Raw genomic sequence first — 23,600 nt, forward strand, 5'->3', positions numbered from 1 at the left:
TGGCGCCTCTCACAATGGAGGTTTGTTTGTTTATTTTTTAATTTAATGGAGGGATTGTAGATAGCTTAAAATTTCCTTGTGCCAGGACAGAGAAAGAGGAGGGGGTGATAAAAGGCATAATTAGTCTATTCTAAACAACTTCAGCAATAGATGATCCATAGGCATTAACTTGGGAAAGCAACAGAAGCTTCTTTCTGGGCCTCATCCTGTGATGTGTTAAACAAATTTGATTTGTTAATTGAAATTTTTCATAAAGGCAAAAATGCACCGAAGTCATTTTTAAGAACTTTAAGTTATATATTAGTAAAGATGGCAATTTGTAATTTTCTGTTGAAAATTACAACAGATATGAGAAACCCTGCCCCTGCCCCTACCCCCAGTCCCTGAAACCCCAAGGCTCCCTTGCCTACTTTAAGAGTTCCTGCTCAGGTGCTTCTGCCTTCCATTCCATGGTCCTCACACCTGGAAGTATGCTTGTCCTTCTGATGTGTATTTTTATGACATGAATGTTTACCTTGAAATTATTATCTGTGTGTACATCTCATCTTTAGAGCCTGGCTACAGAAGGCTTTGTGCATTTCTATCAGCCCTCACAGCTCCTAGTGTGTCTTCCAGACAGGTGCACTCAGGTGTTAAATAAACAAATATTTAATCCATAAGAACTTACAGAAGAAGAGCTCTGTGTATCTTTTTTAAAAAGCCACTGTTACTAAACACTGTGTTTGGAGTGGTACTAATTCTGTGCTCTATCAATTTGTGTGAATTACAGCATGTAAAGTAGAAATAACTGAGAAAAATTTTGAAGTTAAGTTAAGCACGGCAGTAAAGTTGTCAGTTTTTTAGATAGTCAAATTCATTGCTTTTTGGTCCTTTGGGATGGCCCAAAATGGCTCTGACAAATCTTTAAGGCAGTAGGCATAGAGGGAACTTTCCTCAACATAATAAAGGCCATATATGACAAACCCACAGCCAACATCGTCCTCAATGGTGAAAAACTGAAACCATTTCCACTAAGATCAGAAAGGAGATAAGGTTGCCCACTCTCACCACTCTTATTCAACATAGTTTTGGAAGTTTTAGCCACAGCAATCAGAGAAGAAAAGGAAATAAAAGGAATCCAAATCGGAAAAGAAGAAGTAAAGCGTCACTGTTTGCAGATGACATAATACTATACATAGAGAATCCTAAAGATGCTACCAGAAAACTACTAGAGCTAATCAGTGAATTTGATAAAGTAGCAGGATACAAAATTAATGCACAGAAATCTCTGGCATTCCTATACACTAATGATGAAAAATCTGAAAGTGAAATTAAGAAAACACTCCCATTTACCATTGCAACAAAAAGAATAAAATATCCAGGAATAAACCTACCTAAGGAGACAAAAGACCTGTATGCAGAAAATTATAAGACACTGATGAAAGAAATTAAAGATGAGGGCTTCCCTGGTGGCGCAGTGGTTGAGAGTCCGCCTGCCGATGCAGGGAACACGGGTTTGTGCCCCGGTCAGGGAAGAACCCACATGCTGCGGAGCGGCTAGGCCTGTGAGCCATGGCCGCTGAGCCTGCGCGTCCGGAGCCTGTGCTTCACAACGGGAGAGGCCACAACAGTGAGAGGCCCGCGTACTGCAAAAAAACAAAAAGAAATTAAAGATGATACAAATAGATGGAGAGATATACCATGTTCTTGGATTGGAAGAATCAACGTTGTGGAAATGACACTACTACCCAAAGCAATCTATAGATTCAATGCAATCCCTATCAAACTACCACTGGCATTTTTCACAGAACTAGAACAAAAAATTTCACAATTTGTATGGAAACACCCTCAGAATGGGAGAAAATATTTGCAAATGAAGCAACTGACAAAGGATTAATCTCCAAAATTTACGAGTAGCTCATGCAGCTCAATAACAAAAAAACAAACAACCCAATCCAAAAAAAGGCAGAAGACCTAAAGAAGATATACAGATTGCCAACAAACACATGAAAGAATGCTCAACATCATTAATCATTAGAGAAATGCAAATCAAAACTACAACGAGGTATCATCTCACACCAGTCAGAATGGCCATCATCAAAAAATCTAGAAACAATAAATACTGGAGAGGGTGTGGAGAAAAGGGAACACTCTTGCACTGCTGGTGGGAATATGAATTGGTACAGCCACTATGGAGAACAGTATGGAGGTTCCTCAAAAAACTACAAATAGAACTACCATATGACCCAGCAATCCCACTACTGGGCATATACCCTGAGAAAACCATAATTCAAGAAGAGTCATGTACCAAAATGTTTGTTGCAGCTCTATTTACAATAGCCAGGACATGGAAGCAACCTAAGTGTCCATCATCGGATGAATGGATAGAGAAGATGTGGCACATATATACAATGGAATATTACTCAGCCATAAAAAGAAACAAAATTGAGTTATTTGTAGTGAGTTGGAGGACCTAGAGTCTGTCATACAGAGTGAAGTAAGTCAGAAAGAGAAAGACAAATACCGTATGCTAACAGATATATATGGAATCTAAGAAAAAAAAATGTCATGAAGAACCTAGGGGTAAGATGAGAATAAAGACACAGACTTACTAGAGAATGGACTTGAGGATATGGGGAGGGGGAAGGGTAAGCTGTGACAAAGTGCGAGAGAGGCATGGACATATATACCAAACGTAAGGTAGCTAGTGGGAAGCAGCCGCATAGCACAGGGAGATCAGCTCAGTGTTTGTGACTGCCTGGAGGGGTGGGAGGGAGGGAGACGCAAGAGGGAAGAGATATGGGAACATATGTATATGTATAACTGATTCACTTTGTTATAAAGCAGAAAGTAACACACCATTGTAAAGCAATTATACTCCAATAAAGATGTAAAAAAAAAATAAAAATAAATTAAAAAATAAATCTTTAAGGCACAAAACTGAACTTCGTGTGGTCTTTGTGCTGGGCTGCTGGCATTGAGTACTTTTCTGCTTATCAGCATTGGCTCCCTGTCAAGTCACAGCCTCTTTGGTCCTCAGTCTCCTCATCAGTGAAATAATGCTGCTTCCTTTCTATGAGTTACGAGAGTGGGTTATGAGAATTATACTGGAAGGTGTGCTGTAGATACTGGTAGAAAGTAGGGACCGTGCAGTCAGGTCGCCTGGGTTGGAATTTCTACCTCTGCCTCTTTCAGGCTGTGTGACTCTAGGCAAGCTGCTCTCTACGTGCCTCAGGCTCTGTTTCCGCGGATAGGAAAGTAGCAGGCTGTCCCTTTCGAAGTTGTGGAGATTAAATAAGCAGTGTATGCCAGGCTCTTAGCACATTGAGCAGTGAGTGCCCCATAAATGGAAGTTGCCTCACTGTAATGATAAGAAACATTCATTTCTTCCCTCCCCACCTGGTACCTTCAGCTTTTACTTACATCAAGCCTTTGAGAGAGAGAGAGAGAATTGTTTTCATTAAAAATTTTTTAATCTGCCCAGAAGCAAGTGTGACCTGAAAGAAGGCTTGGTGTTACGGCAGATGATTTCTTTGGTCATTCTCAGGGGAAAACCAGCCGAGAAATAAACCAGAGGACTATGGTTCATTTTATTCCTCATTACCAAAAAATGGCTTCTCTGATTTTTGTCATTTTTTTCCCTTTTTAGGTGGGTGCAAGGAGAGTAGTTTTTCGTATTACTCTTGTCATTATTATTTATTTAATAACAATTCACTATCAAAACTTAGAAGAGTACTTACCCTGCAGGAAACTCTCTTCTGTTACTTATTTGCTTTCAATTTGTATTTTGTCTAATGCCCAAGAGAATTAGAATTTGAGGCAGATTTCAATTAAAGAAAAAAAAAACCTGGGGAGACCTGAATGGCTCAGTCAGCAAGCTACCCATAACACACCAGAAGGACAGTTCGTCTTCCTGGAATCTGGTTCCTCTGGGATTCTTGGCAACCAAGGCAAGAGAGGAAATACAATAAAATCTGTGTATGTATACACATATACCCCACCCAGTACACATATTGTGTATAAAATCCAAGGGCTTTGCTTTTGGAAAGTTTGCATAAGTAACAGTCCAGGTTTAAATTAGCACCTGACTCTACCTGTGTGTGAGGCCCTCTGGAAAGAGCTGTGAGGCAAATAAAGTTAAGGAATGGCATCCCTGCCCTCAGGGAGCTTGTAGTTGAGTAGGAAATGTGTGAGTATGTCATGAGTCATCCAACTAGTGTACCCTGAGCATCTGCTGTGAGCCAGGTTCTAGGCATGGCCCTGGGAACACAGTGATGCAAAAACAGAATTCCCACCCTGGGGGTGGGGGTGGCTGGGAGGGATAAATTGGGAGTTTGAGATTAATGTATACACACTACTATATATAAAATAGATAATCAACAAGGACCTACTGTATAGCACAGGGAACTCAGTATTCGGTAATAAACTATATGGGAAAAGAATCTGAAAAAGAATGGATGTATGTATAACTGAATCACTTTGCTGTACCCCCGAAACTAACACAACATTTTAAATCAACTATATTCCAATACAAAATAAAAATTAAATTTAAAAAAAAAGGATTCCCACCCTGGTGCAGTGTATACTGGTGGAAGAAAGAGAGAGTGGCATTAAACAAAAACTTAAGCTCGTTTTTTGAACTGTGGTAAAATACATATAACAAAATTTACCACCTTAACCATTTTTAAGTGTACAGTTCAGCAGCATGAAGTACATTCACATTGTTGTGCACCCATGGCCAGTACCTATCTGCAGAACTCTTTTCATCTTGCACAACTAAAGCTCTGTATCCATTAAACAATAAGTCCCCATTTCTGCTTCCCTGTAGCCCCTAACCAAAAAAAAAGAGTCTTTGATTATAAATGTGGTCAGTGCTTTGAAGGAGATGAATAGGGTGCTGTGACATAACATGATGGGGCAGCAGGAATGGTACCCACCCACGAGACGCTTTTTGGGGTGAAGACAGCCAGGCCCAGCACTGCAGGCTGGGGAGGCAGGTTGAGAGTAGGAAGAGCAGAAGCAGGGAGAAGGAACAGCCTGTATGAAGGCCCAGAGTCACCAAAGGGTCTGCCTTTTCCAAGAAAGAGAAAGGAGGCAGTGTGTTTAGAGAAGGGTCCAGGAGGGTGAAAGGTTTCAGTTTAGTGTGTCTGTGTGTTTTGGTGTATCTCTGTCATGATTTAGTAAAATCACCCCTACCTTGGCACGAAACTAAAATGAGCCGTGTGCAGCTTTTCTGTAACCTGGAGCCCAAACTCCCAGGTGCATCCCAGAACTCCAGGCAGCACCTGCACCAGGAAATCACAGAAATCCTTACTGAATGTACGAATGAGTGCATCTTCCTTGATACAGGCCAGAACAGGGAGATCTGAGAGGAGCAGGTGGTTGTCGTACTCCTGGCTTCCCCCTTTCCAGCACAGTGGCCTGGAGTGATGGGGTCAGGATGCAGGAATATCCCCGTGGCACTGGCACCCTGGATTATTTGTGTGAAGTAGGAACAGTGGGTTCTAGATAGGGAGGTGCAGGTGGCGTGAGAACTGGACAGTCTGACTGGTGCTCTGGCCAGCTGGCTGTCCTTCCCACCTCTACATGGATGAGCCAGCCTGGGATGCCTGTGCACAAAGCCAGTGATTTTTTTTTTTCAAACAGCCTGCACATGTTCTCAGTTGCAACTCAGAGGTCTAGCCTGAAGATCCTGGAAGAGATTCCTTTGACCTGGAAAATCGCAGCGGCAGATATTTTTACTCAGCTTTCAAGCAAGCCTCCAAATGGTTCCTGTAGAACCCATAAATTTGAGGAACCTCAATAACTGACAGCAGAAACTAGTTGCAGAGCCCTTTTGAATAGTATTATTTAGCACTGCCCGTTTATTTGAGCATTGATGATGCTTGGTGGTGCCCTATCTCAAATTATTTCTCTCTTCCTCTCCCTCCTCCACCTTAGCCCAGCAATTAACAAGGGAGATGCTTCCTCACCTCTTTCTTTAGTGCTTGATCGGAGTTTTTTCCTTCCCACAGAGGAAGGAGCTTGTATTGATATATCTCTTTGCTACTCCCCGAGAGTCTTCATCTAACCTGGAGTAAAGTCAAATTAAGTTATTTTAGGAGCAGTTTGTGTTGGGAGTTTTTTTCTTTTTGAAGAGTCAAATGAAGTCTTTTGGAAAATAGAAAATTTCTTTTTCTTGTCTAAACAGAGCTCACTGCTTGATAAAAGTTTTTTGGTGTTTTTTTTTTTTGCGGTATGCGGGCCTCTCACTGTTGTGGCCTCTCCCGTTGCGGAGCACAGGCTATGGACGAGCAGGCTCAGCGGCCATAGCTCACGGGCCCAGCCACTCCGCGGCATGTGGGATCCTCCCGGACTGGGGCACAAACCCGTGTCCCCTGCATCGGCAGGCGGACTCCCAACCACTGCGCCACCAGGGAAGCCCCTTTTTTTTATAAATTTATTTATTTTGGGCTGTGTTGGGTGTTTGTTGCAGCACGCGGGCTTTCTCTAGTTGCGGAGAGCGGGACTACCCTCCGTTGCAGTGCGTGGGCTTCTCATTGCAGTGGCTTCTCTCGTTGTGGAGCATGGGCTGTAGGCGCGTGGGCTTCTGTAGTTGTGGCACATGGGCTCAGTAGTTGTGGCGCACGGGCTCTAGAGCACAGGCTCAGTAGTTGTGGTGCACGGGCTTAGTTGCTCCGTGGCATGTGGGATCTTCCCAGACCAGGGCTCAAACCTGTGTCCCCTGCATTGGCAGGCGGATTCTCAACCACTGCGCCACCAGGGAAGCCCCCGCTTGATAAAAGTTGAAGGTTTAACTTCCATGCTTGTGAAAGCCTTCTTGGCAGATTTAAGAAATTTTTATCTGCCCATGGCTCTCAGCAAACCTCCTCACCCTACCCACCCCTCGCCGACCTGCATCTTGAGGACCCTTTAAAACAGTAACTGAAGCTACAGTGAACCCTCAAACAATGTTGTCTTGGGTAAGTCACTATCTACCTTGTGCTGGATGAAGATTATTTTGGAGCAAACGGATTTAAGAACAGCACTAAATTGGAATGCTAATAAGATAATCTGAAATTTATAATATTTTAATTTGTTTGAGCAGAGATGAAATTTGAAGTATTTTAGAATCCTGTCTCTTGGTTTTCTTTTCTTTTTCTTTCTTAGCCACATAACTCTCCCTCTGAAACAAAATCTTGTGTTATCCCTAATATCTGAAACTGATCAGAGACATGGCTCTTGGTCTCTCTCTCTGCCCTTGCCGGTGTATCACAGTCCATAAGTCACCTCCAGGAGATTAGATAGAGACCAGTGGGTCAGTCACAGCGTGAGACCATTTATCTCTCGTACCCCATGCACACATGAGCTGAGCAGGCAGATGGTTGGCAGAGCCAGAGCTAGAACCCTAGGACCTTAAAATCTAGTCTAGGGATCAAATAGTTGTGGCTAATATTTACAGAGGACCTATGACGTACTAAGAAAAATACTCAATACAGTTGTGTGGTTTACCACATTTAATCTTGCACCCATCGCACAAGGTGGTATTATTTGTCTTAGATGTATACTGAGGAAACTCCCTTTGTCATGCAGCAGCCAATAAATGACAAAGCTGGGATATAAACTGACTTCTAACCCCATCATACACGTTCTTCTCTAATCTGAACACCACTTGCTCTCCGTGCCATGTCTCCAAAACAGGGTGAACATCTCACAATCTGCATCTCACAGTTTTAAACACTGGCTCTCCCTAAAACCAGTGTGTTGAAAAAGGAGGTAGACAGACAGACATGCCTTCGGCCCTTAAAAATGTGGCCAACCTGGCAATGAATGGGCATAGGCTGTTGCTAAATTTTTGCTTTAAATTTTGTCAGCATAGCTTCTTGGCTGGTAGTTTTGTTTGCTTTGTAATATATTTTTGACACGATTTATGTACAGAGAAATGCTACCACATGCCATCGTGTTGCTCCACCTTGAGGGCAAACCGAGGGTGTCCTGGGGCCACATCAGGGGATATGCGCCCAGACCTGGAAACTGCCCACTGGCAGGGATTGGGGTAAATGACAATGTTCAAGGGCTGGTGGACTTTATACACAGAATCTCTCACAAACATGTAGTGACATGTGTTAATCTATAAACTGAGACACATTGAAGTTTTCTCACTTTTTCCTGTTCTTTCTGTTTCTTCATTTTCATTGATACTTCTTTCAAGTATCAAAATATCTCCAGTAAGTTTAGGACCAAGTTAAAAATTTATCTTAGGCAGATTTATATTCTTGACGTCTATCATTGTCCAGTATAAAGATATAGGAAAGAAGCCCCAGATAAAGGAAATAGGATCACTGGCTGCTTTCTCCTGGCTGCTTTAGATGTATGCTAATTTGCAGATTGTTTGTATTAATCAAAAAGCAAAACATGCCCCTTAGGAAGGGGCAGAGCCACGTGGCCGCTGCACCTCTGCTCCCATATGTGCCGTGAGACTTGAAAGCCAGCCAGGATTTGAAAGTATTGGATTGGGATAATGTTATTTTTAAAAAAACACCTGGCTAATTTAATATGAAGTGTTTACACTTCACTTTTCTGGCAGTGGGTTTTCTATGTAGGTGGTGGAAGATTTCCTGTTAAGTTTTGTAAGTTCCAGGGGAGGAGAGTTGCATGTGTGCCCTCTGTGGTCACAGTGACATGAAGGGGATTTCTTAATCCACTGTCATTACCGCGGGCGTAGGTGGATATGGGCTATTGCAGAAGGCGTCCTTTCAACCCCTAGACTGTTGCAAGTTCACAGGTATGTTAATGAAAATTTTTGGAATGGCCTTTTTAGGAATTCCAAATACTGAGTCTTGAAGAAAGATCGTCTTTCCCCCCTGAATGTGTGCTCCGGTTGGAATTGCTGTCTACAGTACCTCGTGGGTGAAACGGATATTTCGAGCATGACTGAGCTTATTAAGAGCCTGAGGCACTTCCTTTACCAGGGGTTTAGAAATTTCAAAGGATGGGGGTTGGGGAGAGAGGAGTTATGAGCATGTGATGTAGAGCTGGCAGGAGGATGGAAGCAACAGGTTCAAAATTTATCTTCTGTGCTCCTGCAGGGCTCTGGCTTGGGCTGAGGTTGGGAATTCAGGAAGATACGGTCTTACCATCTGTGGAGCAAGAGAAAGTGGATTTGGGGGAAAGTTTAGATGGTTTTGTTTAGGTGGGGGTGGGGGGAGTGCAGGGTGGAGTGAAAATACATTTAATAGGCTTTACTTAGACTGGGAGAGGTATGTTTGTGCAGTGGGAGACATGTGCAATTAGGAGGAAAGTACCTGAATAGGCAGTTTCAGAACTGGAAAATGAGGAACAAATCCACTTCAACATTTCTGGTAGTATCGAAGGGGATTTGTGGGTAGATTATGGCAAGGGATCCTGTGCTTATAAGGTTGAGGGATGCTCCTCTTTTCTGCGGAGTGTGTGTGTTCGGTTGTGGGGCGGGGGGAGGGGAATATCACATCACAGGGAGACTGGAGCCCTGGGTTTGGAGTTCTGGGACCCAGGTACTGGCATCAGTTCTTTGGGCTGAAGCCAAATGAAGCCTGAGACATTGATCTGTGCTCCAAATTCTTGGGCTGCTTTCAGCTCCAGCAAACGATGATGACTCCTTCCTTTGGGCGTTCGTCTCTTTTCAAAGATGCTCCCAGCTCAGTTGGGAAGCAAAACAAAGTCCTGAGGCACAGACTGGGAGTGGGGTGTGAGCCTTAAGTGAGGGGTCCTCCTGGGTGAATGGGAAACTGAGAGGTCTTTGCCTTCCTCCAAGCCATCCACCTAATAAGCAGTGCACAGAGCCTGGCTCAGGCCTCGATGAACAAACGCTGACTTCAGTCTTTACCCTGGGTTTCAGGTCACTCCGATTGTTTGCAAAACATGTTCTTTTTTTGTCACTTGCCAGCACTTGTTCTCTCTGTGAGTAAAACACAAGCGTCCTGAGGGATGTCGTGCGCCAGTTTGCAGCCAGGGCCGCGCGGCTTCCGCACCCTGGCGTGCCAGGCCCTCTGTTTGGGGATGAGGATGCACCGGGAACTCGGGAGCCAACGGTTGTTTTGACATGAAGTTCGAAGAAGTTGCTACAGAGCTTATTCCTCTGACGGAAATAACAGATAACTCTTTAACATTTTCAGATCTGTTTTCAGTTTTTTCAAGTCCAGGATTTTGGGTAAGATTTTGGAAGAAGAGATTTATGCTTGAGATCCTTCCTTTTTTTTTTAAAGTGACTTGGCCAGTTTGGGGTTTTACAGTATTTAGAGAAAGGGTTAAGAAGTTTTCTTGGGGAAGCAGAGTCCTGTGTTCTGAAAGTTGCTGCCTGCTGACCCCTCCGACAACAGGCAAACCTTGCACACTCCGGTGGTGTGCCAAGCATGTGCGTCACAGGCACACTCATTGGAGCTTGGTGCAGTTGGACCCCTTTATGTTTATGGACGTTTTGTGCAAATTGCTTCAGTCTTCAAGCCAAGGGCAGAATGAAAGAATGATCCTCAGACGTAGTTTCCAAGTTTTGGGCCTCATTTATGTTTTGCATTGTAGAGCTGCCCTGCTTGTTTTTTTAAAATAAAGTTAGCCCTGAGTGTTAAGTTCTTTTATCTTTCAAAGCAGATTCTTTTGAACCCTGAAAATCAGCCTATAGGATACAACAGATAATGTTCAGGAGGCAATTAAAAGATGAAGATGTGGGATGGGGGAAATGTTGCTCAAGCAGGAAGGGGAGACAGAGCCACCCACCTCCCAGCACAAGCCAGGCTTGCTGTACATCATCTCCTTCAGCCCGGCCCTTGGTGGTCAGGTCGCTTGCCATGACTTCAGGGCGAATGAGTGGCAGTGTCTGAAGGGAAAGCCCTGAAATTTCCACACAGCGTTTCAGAGCTCACAGTAAGCTCTGTCATATTTTGCTTCACGTTTCAGCTTTCTTAGAGCCCTGAGTGATGTTGGCTGGGCCTACAGCAATACAATTCACTTTATAATCTGGTTAATGCTCTGGAAAAAAACAAATACCTAAGATCAGAAATGATACTAGATATATATTTTTTAACATCTTTATTGGAGTATAATTGCTTTACAATGTTGTGTTAGTTTCTGCTGTACAACAAAGTGAATCAGCAATATGTATACATATATCCCCATATCCCCTCCCTCCTACATCTCCCTCCCACCCCCCGCATCCCACCCCTCTAGATGGTCACAAAGCACCAAGCTGATCCCCCTGTGCTATGCGGCTGCTTCCCACTAGCTATCTGTTTTACATTTGGTAGTATATATAAGTCCATGCCACTCTCTCACTTCGTCCAGCTTACCCTTCCCCCTCCTTGTGTCCTCAAGTCCATTCTCTACGTCTGCATCTTTATTCCTGTCCTGACCCTAGGTTCTTCAGAACTTTTTTTTTTTAGATTCCATACATATGTGTTAGCATACGGTATTTGTTTTTCTCTTTCTGACTTACTTCACTCTGTATGACAGACTCTAGGTCCATCCACCTCACTACAAATAACTCAATTTCGTTTCTTTTTATGGCTGAGTAATATTCCATTGTAAATATGTGCCACATCTTCTTTATCCATTCATCTGTCGATGGACACTTAGGTTGCTTCCATGTCCTGGCTATTGTAAATAGAGCTGCAATGAACGTTGTGGTACATGACTCTTTTTGAATTATGGTTTTCTCAGGGTATATGCCCAGTAGTGGGATTTCTGGGTCATATGGTGGTTCTATTTGTAGTTTTTTAAGGAACCTCCATACTGTTCTCCATAGTGGCTATATCAATTTACATTCTCACCAGCAGTGCAAGAGGGTTCCCTTTTCTCCACACCCTCTCCCGCATTTATTGTTTGTAGATTTTTTGATGATGACCATTCTGACTGCTGTGAGCTGATACCTAATTGTAGTTTTGATTTGCATTTCTCTAATGATTAGTGATGTTGAGCGTCCTTTCATGTGTTTGTTGGCAATCTGTGTGTCTTCTTTGGAGAAATATCTATTTAGGTCTTCTGCCCATTTTTGGATTGGGCTGTTTGTTTTTTTGATATTGAGCTGCATGAGCTGCCTTGTATATTTTGGAGATTAATCCTTTGTCAGTTGCTTCATTTGCAAATATTTTCTCTCATTCTGAGGGTTGTCTTTGATACTAGATATTTAATGGTTCAGAGAGCAAATAAAAATTCACTCTCAGATGTTTTTTCGTTAATTGGAAGAGGCAGAAGGTACCTACCTGTGAGCCCAACTCTAGTGGGCTGAAATACTGAAATACTCTTTCAACTAGCATTTTACACAGGAGATACCTGTGTTGGCACTTAAGTTGAACTCAGTTTTACCTGTTATTTACAAAAAAGACCAAAAACCAAAAAATTCAACTCTTAGGGTTTAAAAACTGGGGAGGAGTCTTAAACTTTGGACTCCTTCAGTCACCCTTTCTGAAGTATTGAATCCAGGTTTTTCTTGGTTGAAATGGAGGAAACGATAGATTCCAACATGATTGATTGTCAAGATGGAATTTTAGCACTTTGCATGCACTCTGGCAAGGTTCATAACATATTTATCAAATGTGCTGCCCCACCACTGCCTCCACCACCCACAAAATAAAAACTAAACAAAATATAAATACAAACCAACAGAATTCTGTGAGAACAGCAAGTTTTGTTTTGTTCTATTTAATAGTAATCTTTGCAAGGACATTGCAACATTTTACATTTGTGTGCTTTTCCGAGGCACTTTGGAATCCTGAAATAGATTAAATGTAAGTTGCGTGAATTTGGGGGTGTAGGTGTTCTGTGGTCCAGTTATCCAAAAACTGATTCTCATAAGGTTCGTGTGGTAATTCTGTAAACCAGAATGTACGATTATCTGGGATACCCTGTTCCCCCTTCTCTCCCTATGACAGAGTCTACTATACTTTGAAAGTCTAGTGGATCTTTTGTGGTTTCTCCACAGTAGTAAAAATAATTTAACTTCAGGAAATGGGGCCAGCAATCAGATTAGATAACGGAAAAGAATAATGTGGCATTCTAGCATAGCATATACTCTGAAATATATGTTTACAAGTCCAAAAGTGTGCCATCAGGAAGTAACAAGATCAAAGGAAAAACAACCAGAGAGGCTGGAGGGTAATAAATCACTCGAAGGTTGTGATCTGTAGTGGTTGCTATTCATGCTCCTTGGGTAGATTTAATTACAGAAGGAGGTGGGGGAGGGCTGGGCAGGCATTTTTCTCTCTAGTCACCTAAAAAAATTTTGCAAGGCACAATGCTATGTTTAAAAAGCATAGACATCTTTAAGGGCTCAAACAAATTTAAATATATGGTCAAAACTTAAGCTCCCAAGAAGAAAATGGACCAAAGACATTAAGAGACAGTTCATTCAAGAGGTACTGCAATGGCAGGGAAATGGCAGCCGGGGGGCGGGAATCCAGGTGACCCAAGGGACCCAACTTTACTAGCAGCCACAGAACTGAGATGAGATACCTATTTCCCCTTCTGACATTAAGAAAGAAAAAAATGCGATCAGGGGCCATTTTCTCCTCTTTTTACGAAGGTGTACCCCCATAGAGGCTGTAGCAAAGAAAGTACTATGGTCTCCAGAAGCTTTTTTTTTTAAAGAGGTTTCTGAAGGGGCTTTGCAAAATTGTCAGGTCATTGGCCAGGTGTGTATCCTCCCAAGGAGGCAGCTTTGGAGGAGTTTGTTCAACACTTATGAAGAGGCTGCACCACAGTTCATCTCCGTGTACAGGTGTGCATGTACAAATCTAGATTCCGCACATACTGTAAAAATCCGCCACTGTAGAGAGCTCATTCTTTTATCACTGTCTCCTGGTAAATGGTTCTGTTGTTTTCGACAAAATTTTATCCATAACATTGCTGGTTTCTAAATAATAGTTTCCCTGCGAGTGGCTGCCTTCATTTGATTCATTTAAATTATGTTGACATAAATATTTATGTATGTGGAAAGGGGCTTTTGCATGTGTTGTTGAAGCATTGCACCTTTTGGACTAACAATATCTACCAAAATAAATAGGCAGAAGGGAAGTGTGTAGCCACAGCCATATAGCATGGAGCTCCTCACGGCCGTGTGTGGTATACTGGCAGACTATCAGTAGCAATGATACTGGTCAACACCAGCAAGGCGTGTAATTGCCCAGAAATGGGCCCTAACACCGGTTTTAAGAGATGCAGCCAAAACCACAAAGCTGGAGGCCTCTCCCTCTGAGCTTGGTCTCCACTTGGACGAAACAGCCCCCAATTTGTCCCTACGGGACACAGGCCTGCCTTGTTTGGAAATCAGCAAAGTTTAGGAGCCCACAATACCTCTCATAACTCTGTGTACAGTAACAGAGAGTGGAAATAGGGCTGTGAGCATGAACAAGCAGACAAGTTATAAATATAGAATACTCTCTCAATTCCTCTTCAGTTAGTCATGAAGGGACAGTGTGAGTTTTATAAACTTATAAGGAATATACAAACAGTTCCAAATTTAAAATAACTTGGAGTAATTTTTAAGTGTGTGAAAAGAATATTTTTTCCACCCTGTCCATTTAAGCATCTTTGACAGCCAATAGTAAGTGATTGCTGTCCTTATGTGCTCATGCCCAGTGGTCACAGAACTGGGGAAGAGTTTCAGAAGAATCATCCATTGTGCGGTGATGTCTCTCTTCTTCTTTTTTGAGAAAGACTCAAAAAAAGGTGAAGGAGGGGATGTGAGTTTTGTGTGAGAGACACTCTGTGTGCTCCTACGTGGAGAAGCGAGCACAGCTCCCAGAGCAGGGGTAGGTCCTGCCTGGACACCTAGAGTGCCCCCCACCCTCTTTCTTTGATTTTCCTCCCATTAGAAGTCTGTATTTCTAAAAATTTTGTATAGGCTTTGAATATGAGATTAAAAGAAAGAAACTCATTGATTTTAAAGTACATTAGGGTGGTTTGATTTTCTAAAAAGAATATTCTGTTTTATAAACATAAAAGGAGTGGGAAGTCAAGTCCTCCCTCCCCTCTTAATATCTGACTTTATTCCTTTCCTTTTCCCTCACCCCCATCTACGGAGGCCCTTCTGTGATGCAGCATCAACTTCATTTGCCAGGCCTTTCTATAGAGCTTAAGATCATTAGAATATTTCATACTCCATCAGGCATAGCAGGTAGGAGGGTCACCGACTTGGGGAACCTTCCTCCACAGACTAGGTGGCTTTTCCTCTTTTTGCCTAGTACCAGAGGATGACACAATTTAGTCAGTTTGACGGGTTCAAGGCTTTCTTCCTTTAAAATAAATCCAGACAGTGAATAGATTTGGGAGTCCAAATGGGCCTTTGCATCAACTTCTGACTGATGTGCCTGTGATTTTGTCACTACACGTGAATAGAAGGACTTCAGGGCTAATGTGGCCACTTGTGGAACATGAAAGTCTAAATTTATGGAAGAAAATACAGGGGAATGAAGTACTGACACATGCCACAACATGGATGAACCTTGAAAACGTTATGCCAAGTGAAAGAAGCCAGGTATAAAGGGGCACGTTGTGTATGATTCGATTTGTATGAAGTGTCCAGAAGAGGCAAATCTGTAGAGACAGAAAGTAGATTACTGATTGCCTGGGGCTGAGAGGGGAAGGGGCGTGAGGGAAGTGGCTAATGGGTAAACAGTTTCTCTTTGGGGTGATGTTCGCACAACTTGGTGAATATGTTAAAAGCCTTCAATTTGTACACTTTAAATGGGTGAAATTGTGTATGAGTTATATCTCAGTAAAGCTGCTATAAAAATTGTGAAGGAAGAAAAAAATCACAACACCCACAGTAGCCAAAACCAGCAGTTTAGCCAAAGGAAGTTTCCCGGACTGCCCTCTGCTTTTCACTTCGTTTTTGGTGTTAATTGTAATCCTGCATTGAGTCTTTGCATTGATGGCTGCTCTTTCTTTACTCTTACTAATTAGCTATTGACGTTTTAATTTAATAATGGTGTCCTGTATAACTTTCCTCCTGGTTTCCTAGGTGCCTTTTCTCTTTTTCTTCTGTTTTCTCAATAGTCTGCCCAGCACTGCTTATTAGATCCTGGAGACTTCAGTGACCCAATGGGTACTTTCTGTAGGCGATCATTTCTTTTGCTCATTAATGAAATCTTCACAGATGCCTTTAGTAGCCAGTATGAAACGTTTTCCCAAACGTCGTAGCTTATCTCGTGCACCTTGTATACAAGTCAGTAGGGATCTACTTGGAACTTGGCTATTTCTGTGAGCCTAGATTATATTTGTTTATGTGCCGAACCAAGGGGAAGGCACAGAACTGTTTTTTCTTCTCCTTCATGACCAAGGTTGCAGTCTTGCTGAGACATAGGAATTGGTGAAGAGAATGAACTCTGGTTTATCTAATCTCATGAGTAAGACTTGTTTGGGTGAAAAGGGTTCTGTGGGTCATTGAGTCTCCCTGGGTCTGGCTGTTCTGGCTCCTGATAGCACAGTCACTTATATATAGTTGCCTTTGCCCCACAGAATGCACCCTAAGTGTCTTTCACGACACGAGCTGCTGCTTCACTATTGCAACTAAGCGGTGACCGTTGCTGATAAACTCGACAGGGCCCAGCGTTGCTGGAAGAATGTCCTTGAGGGTTCTGTTTGCTGTAACTCAATAAATAAAGAAAGTTTAGTGGGCACATGCGATCTCCTTAATATCACCTTGACGCTTTACCCTTTTCAAGAGCATGTTTTGTGAGTTTTGTCCTTCCTCCAGACTAAGTGGTTCACCTCAGAGAGAAGAAAAGGATGTTATTTTTTCCTGATGGATGCAGGCTTACAGAGAAAAGTGGCATGAGAAGAACTCCCTAGCCCTTTGCTTTTGGGCAGCAGAGCCTGGCTAAAACATCATGCCACCATGGAGCAGAGCAGGGGAAGAGCCTGTGACCCAGTCAGATAGAGCTGGGTTTGAAGCCCAGGTTTATAGCTTAACAGTCATTCACTTGAACAATTAATAGCCCTGGACAGTTACTAAATCTCTGTGCCTCCATGTAGGCATCTACAAATGAGGATAATGATACTGACCCCATGTAATTGTTAACATTAAGTTAAACAATAGGTATAAGATTGAGTCCTGTATTTAGACTCAAATTGCATTCAAGGAGAGACTCCAGCAGTTATTGTGAAAGGAGGACAGGAATGTTAGGTGATTAGAAGGTCTGAATGAGCTAGCTCAGTGTGACAGTGGGAGTTATCTCGAAGGTCATACAGAGAGCCCCTGAGTGTGCTGCCTTGGTCATGGAAGACCGCCACTGGTCTCAGTGTCCTCGTATTCCACACTGTGGAGACTGCTTCTGCAGTGTTAGGGTAGATTGGGGACAGGTAGGGAGCAGTGATGTTCATATATGTTGCATGAGCTGTGGCTTGAGTATTGCCTTCAGAAGGAGGCAGGGATCACCGTCTTGGAATTTTGAGTCTGAGCAGTTGGAAGTCTGACATGTGCAAGAAACCATCCACCTCCCTTGAGTATCAGACACCTGAACGAGGCCAGGGGAGAGCACCATTCTGGGTGGGGGTAAGGAGGAACTTGGTCAAGATGGGTGCCATGCGGCAGTAGCACTTTCTCTAAGAGAAAGAGCTCCCTTCAGCATTGCTTTAAGGCTTACCTAGGTTTTTGAAGAGCAGCACCTCAGACAGGCATGGGATGATGACCTCTTAACTTCCTTTCAACTCTGAGGATCCAGGGTTCGACGAAAGGCAGAACATGGCTGCAGAAGTCCTGGTTGCATTTGAACCGGGGCAGATCTAAGGGCCCTGGGAGCTTCTTGCAAGAGGGTCTCTGCTCCTGCAAGTTCTGAAGTGTCTCTGCCACCCCACAGCCCCTCGAAAGAATGTGAAGGTTGGAGAAGACAGGTGATGGGAGGCGAGTGATGCGGAGGGAAAGTATGTCACTCTTGCCCCCTCTCCGTACCCAGTATTGCAGAAAGTCCATCTGCTGACACATTCTTGTGTCAGGACCCTTCCTGTTAGGAAGGAAGCTGACTCAAAACTGAGTCTTGGAAACACCTTCAAAGATCACAAGGAGGAACTCGTCCGTACACTCTAGTCTTGGGAGAAAATGAGCGCTTTCAGGCTCACTACATTAATAGGTTCAGGAACCGTGGCCCCCCTTTTGCTAACCAGCCTCTCCAGGCTCACCGAGAGCTCTGTTCTGGGACCTTTCTGTGTGCCCCAGGTGCCTTCCCCAAACTCTGTTGCTGGCGCTAACCCTTTCTGCTTCAAACAGAGAAACTGAAGTATCTTCAGGTTCTAACCATTACATTGTCTCTTAGTCTGGCCACTACTGTGGTATTAATAGAATGTTTTCTCCTACACAGGAGGTGGTTTCTTTTGACTTTGAAAAGAGAAATGTTGTTGCAGATGCAACTTTCCTTTCTGAATGTTTAAGACACCAGGGTTACCACTAAATTCAACTTAATGGCTATAGTTTTCCAGGCAGAAGCCAGTTGAAATTGTTGGAAACTCCACCTGGGATTTCTAGGCAGTGGTTCTCTGGAGTTTTACAGTAGCAGTTTCTCAAGATGTCAAGAAACCTGAAAGATTCTTCTTGTCTCCTTTTTGAGAAAATTGTGCTTTACTCATTATATATATGTACGTTTTATAAATATATATACACATTCATACGTATGTGTGTGAGTGGAGCTCACACACAGTTGTGCCAGGTTTATTTTCGATTTATTTCATGGGTCTAAGCATTTTCGTGTAAGCTTGCTTTTCCATCCTAGCTGACGTATTTAGAGAACTACAGAATAATACACTGGGGTGAAATGTAGCTTCTCCCTGAGCCTGAGAAGCCTTGCTGCTCCTCACCTGTCTGCCCCTTTGATGGGTGTCTCCGCTTGGAGTGATGGGTCGGGAGGAATGTGTGTGCATGAGGTCAAAAGGCAGGAGAGATCGAAGATTATTTCACAGGATGAAAGGCCATGGGCTCCCTGGCCTGAGGTGGGTTTTCCCTGACCTCTCTGCAGTCCATCATGGCTCCTGGAGATGGGATACCCTTTCTGTCCAACTGGAACATCCAACCAAGGTGGTTCACCCACCTTCTTTGCAGAAAGGACCAGCGTGGAGCTCCAAAAGCAGCAGGGCCTGCAGGCTTCAGAAGCAGCCCTGAAGGCGAGGGTCTCTTTCAGCACTGGTTTGATTTGATGATCAAAGAGAAAGCAGTGGGGCCCAACCTCCTCTTTAAGTCCTTGCTCTGATGTTTGTGTGGCTTATAAGAAGAATTCCATAAATATATTATTATCATTACTTAAACCTGAACTTTGTCAAGGAGGGTGGCAGAGAGGGGTAGCAACATGGGACCCAGAATTCATAGGTGAATATATGGAAATCCACTTGTGTGGGTTATTTTAAAAGAGTGGAGGTATATGAAAGGAGCAGGGACTCTAGTGGGTGCTGCGGGGCCCCCATGGGTGGTGGTAGCCTGGGGATTCTGTCCCGGGTCCTGTTGGCACCCCTCAGATGTCCCTCCCTCCCGGACTCCTCTGCATCTGTCTGCTGACCACGCCCCATGATGTTACCTCCATGGAGCCGCATGCCAGGCATTTCCATCTGGACGTGTGCAGAAAACAGCACATCCCGAACAGAACCAATCTCTCTCTACCCCTGCTGGGGGGGGGGGGGGAAACGTAATTCGCCACATTAATCTGCCTGCTTTTCCCCATCTGTGCTGCTGCCCCCTTAGTCTGGGCCGCTGTCGGTGCTCGCAGAGATGGCAACCGTGGCCCTGCGGGTCATCGTTCCATTCTCTTTTCCACTTAGCAGCCAGAGTGAGCCTTCTAAAATGCATATCTACTCATGTGACTCCCTGTTTAAAATCCTCAGACAGCATCTCTTTTCTCTTAAGAATGTGCCAAACTCCTATCTTGTGGCTCTCTGCCTCCGTCTACCCATCTTTCCTCCCAATCTCCCCCACCCACCCAGGTCCGAAAGCCTGGGTCCTGCAGTCATGCTGAGTCTGGTTCTCTGACCCTCGCTCCCCATCAGCCCTGCCATCACCCCCATGCACCTGCTAGCTCCTACTGGCCTTTCAAGCCGGGTTCTGGTGCTCCCTTCCCCTGGGAAGCCCTCCTTACTGGCCCTTTGCTTGCCCCTCATATTCCCACTGCTCGTCCTCAGGGGCTGGGCTGTCTCACCTGCTGAGCCTGCAGAACTGGGCCTAGGACCTGGCTGATGTATTTAATAGTCAAAGGAGCCTTTCTCATCCTTAGCTGTGGCTCAGTGCTCTCTGGAGGAGAATGCCGACAGCTCTGGGTAGATTTCTGGCTGTGCTTGGGGGGTGGGGGGCTGCTGTGAGTTCAGTTGACCCAGCTGGGGTTTCCCTCCCCTCTCCTCCCCCACACCCCACAGTGTCTGATGGAATCAGTTTCTCTCCTGGCTGGGCAAGAAAACCACAAAATCTCTCTGGACCACATGTCTCTCTGATGTACTTGGGAAGTCAAAGTGTGCTTTCCTGGAGTTAGCAGCAGTTCACCTTAATGCATAGTGATGCCTGTCTCTTAGGAAAGTCACCCTCTTTTTATATGGAACAGTGGTGTGTCCCTTAGGGTACCCGGAAATACCTGAGAGGACCCTATACCAGTCTGTATTTTGATTCAGAAACTTGACCTTATTTCAACATCCATGAACTGGTTCTATCCTTTAGAAATTATTTGGGATGTGTAAAATACATAGCTAGTGGGAAGCAGCCGCATAGCACAGGGAGGTCAGCTTGGTGCTTTGTGACCACCTAGAGGGGTGGGGGGGGGAGGGAGACTCAAGAGGGTGGAGATATGGGGATATATGTATACGTATAGCTGATTCACTTTGTTATACAGCAGAAACTAACACAACAATGTAAAGCAATTGTACTCCAATAAAGATGTTTAAAAATAAAAAAGAAATTATTTGGTATAGAATGTTTGTGTTTTTTGAAGTTGTATGGCTAAGTGGCCCCTTTTCCATTTTTGTTCCCTGTGAAGAGGATGAGTTCTCCATCTTCTCTTCCAAAATATGCTTTTAAAAATAGTTTCTCTGAGGTAAAGATTGTTAAAGGGCTTATTGGCAAGTACAGAAAGAAAGGTTTTTAAAATCCCTAGAAAGAATTTAATAAATATAAGGACTCAGGGAAGGAGGAAGAGAGTTAAAGGTTGATGTATGTGACTTTTTTTGCTGTCCCCCAAAATGAAGAAAATGAGCTTTTAAATGCAGTGCCTCATTTTTATGGGATTGTGACCCTGAACGAATCCTTTTAGTGTAGATGTGGGACCTGTGTTAGCTTTTCCAACAGTTTACATAGGCGCTTGTTATTGTTGGTCATTGTAAAAATTCCAATGAATAGAAAGATCTCATGGGCAAAATCAATTTGCTTTCCCCGCTGTGTATTTGTTAATTTATAGCACCTTCCATTTTCCTTTTATTTTTAAAAAGTAGAAATGCCTTTCATCATGCTAGGTGTGCTCCTTATTCATGGAAGCCAGGGAAGAAGTTCCCTTCCTTTCTCCCTTAGCTCTGTAATTGGAAATTTGGTAACTGTACTAAATTTTAAGTTTTGGCTCTCGTGTGAAGCAGCCATCCGTCTGCTGGCGAGACACACTGCCCGGGGCTTTTCAAGAAATCCCTTAATAGTCCTGAACACTAATAATATTTATATACATTGAGATGAGGCAAAATTTACAGCGGGCTTCTGGGGCTGGCTCCAGGACTCTCTAATCCTGAACTTCCGCCGGCTCCCCTGCCTCCCTCTCAGAGTCCTCTCAGGTGGTGCTGCAGCCAGGGGAACACTGGCTTCCATCCCTGGGGTTTGTCCTCCAGCAAATAGTCACCTTTCTCTCCCTCTCCCTATCACACCCCTTCTTTTATTCCCCAAAAGCATTTGATACATGTTTGTGTACAGTTGCATCATGTGATGTAGAAGATTTGTGATCTTGATTTGTGATCCCTTTAAGAGGAATTGTTCCATCTTTAAAGAATAGGATTTTACCTAATTTAAGCTTAACTGAAATTCCTTCTGAAGTAGCTCCCATTACTGAAACAAAACCCTAATTCCCTAGCCTGTGTGCTGCTTGTTGCAAGAACTGACTGACGGTGCAATTCTAGTAATGCACCTCGGGAGGGGGCGGTGGGGGGGGCGGTTTGCAATGGACCACTGCCCAGAGATGCTGTTTCAGTGGAATGGGGAATGGAATGCAAAACATATCTACAGATACTTTGTCAGGTTTTTTTTTTTTTCTTTCTACTGGAAATGCCCAACATTTATGTTTGAATCTAAGCAAGTGCACAGGGGCATTTTTCTATTCTTTTAAATGCTCTTAGTTTTTAATACTACATTAATAGCTTTTTAATATTGATGTCTGCTACTCGTCATTTTATACAGCATTTTATTTAAATTGTAAGCAAGGAAAGAAGGGTTTTACAAGTAAATATTGTCCCCGGTTAGTCTCTGATGATGATCGTAAGATTCTTAATCAATTTTCCTTCCTCCAAACACAAAGCCTGGTGGTGGCTGATGGCTGATGAGCAGCTCCGGGGACTTCAGTGCTCTGAATGGGGTGTGTGCTCAATCGGCAGGTTTGTGCTGTGACACCGTGAGCATGGTTTCTACAGCTAGTTTCACTTTAACTATGTGAACCTCACAGATGTATTATATAACATGAACTTTGTAGGGACAGCATAACATTTCTCCTCTGGCTTCATCCCTCTTCTTTTAGCTCTGCCCCCTCTGGTCATCATAACCCTCTGTGTTGCTGCCAGATGACCTTTCAAATATGAAAATTAGACCACATCACTCTCCTGCCCAAAAGCTTTGTGATGCCCATTATCCACCAAAGAGCCTAAACCCCTCAGACAGGCCTACGATGCTTCTTTGAGCTGCCCCCCTCCTCTCTCCCAGCATCACCTGTTACGGGACCCCTGCCATCTTCACGAGCACCCAGTTCTCCCACCACAGAAACTCAGTTGCTTTTACACATATTTACATGTGATTTCATCTGTGTTATTCTTATCCTCCTCAGCTTTCAGCTTTCAGTTCCAGCCTCCACACCTCTGTGAAGCCTTCCCGGGAACCTAGGTGCCCTGGGCAGGCTGTACACCACTACACACTCCTGTTCTTACCTGGTGTATTGTCCATCTCTTAAGAACAGGGCCTGGCACACAGGTGCAGTGCACATTCAATAAATAGTTGCTAAGTGGATGAGTAAATGAAGGATAGGCGGACTTAAGTTCTCGTTTTTAGTTTAAAAACTTGAACTTAAGGGTTTGCAATTTTATTGCTTCTTTAGATCTTGGACATTGAAGTTACTTCTGTAATGGATATATTTGAACTTAAATAGTCATTTAATCTATGTGATTATTAGATTAAGTGTGAGATTTGAGAGTAAAGTGTGTGTGGTGTGTGCGTGCATTTACTGCAAATACACTAAGCTTGTACATTCAAATTGGTGTTATCAACTTCAGGATGATCCCCTTGGTAGACTGTATATGTATCCCAACATTTTAGGAGCTCCTCCAACAATGTACCTTTTTGGCGTGACTAGAGATCTTTACTCCTTGTAATCTGTTGGGTAGATTAGTTTGTGGAAACAGACAGAAGTCATTGAGAGGCAGTTCTGGTAAACAAAAATGACATAGACCAACAGGAACAGTCTTCTTCTTTG

At 43.6% G+C, this 23,600-nt stretch overlaps 1 protein-coding gene across 3 annotated transcripts in view; it reads left to right on the forward strand.

The window, feature by feature from the left end:
* Positions 1-23,600, forward strand: part of IGF1R (insulin like growth factor 1 receptor) — a 307,863-nt gene that overhangs the window by 215,181 nt on the left and 69,082 nt on the right. The gene's annotated exons all lie outside the window — the stretch shown is intronic.

This window comes from Pseudorca crassidens, chromosome 1, assembly GCF_039906515.1.
Source record: "Pseudorca crassidens isolate mPseCra1 chromosome 1, mPseCra1.hap1, whole genome shotgun sequence".
Lineage (NCBI taxonomy): Eukaryota > Metazoa > Chordata > Mammalia > Artiodactyla > Delphinidae > Pseudorca > Pseudorca crassidens.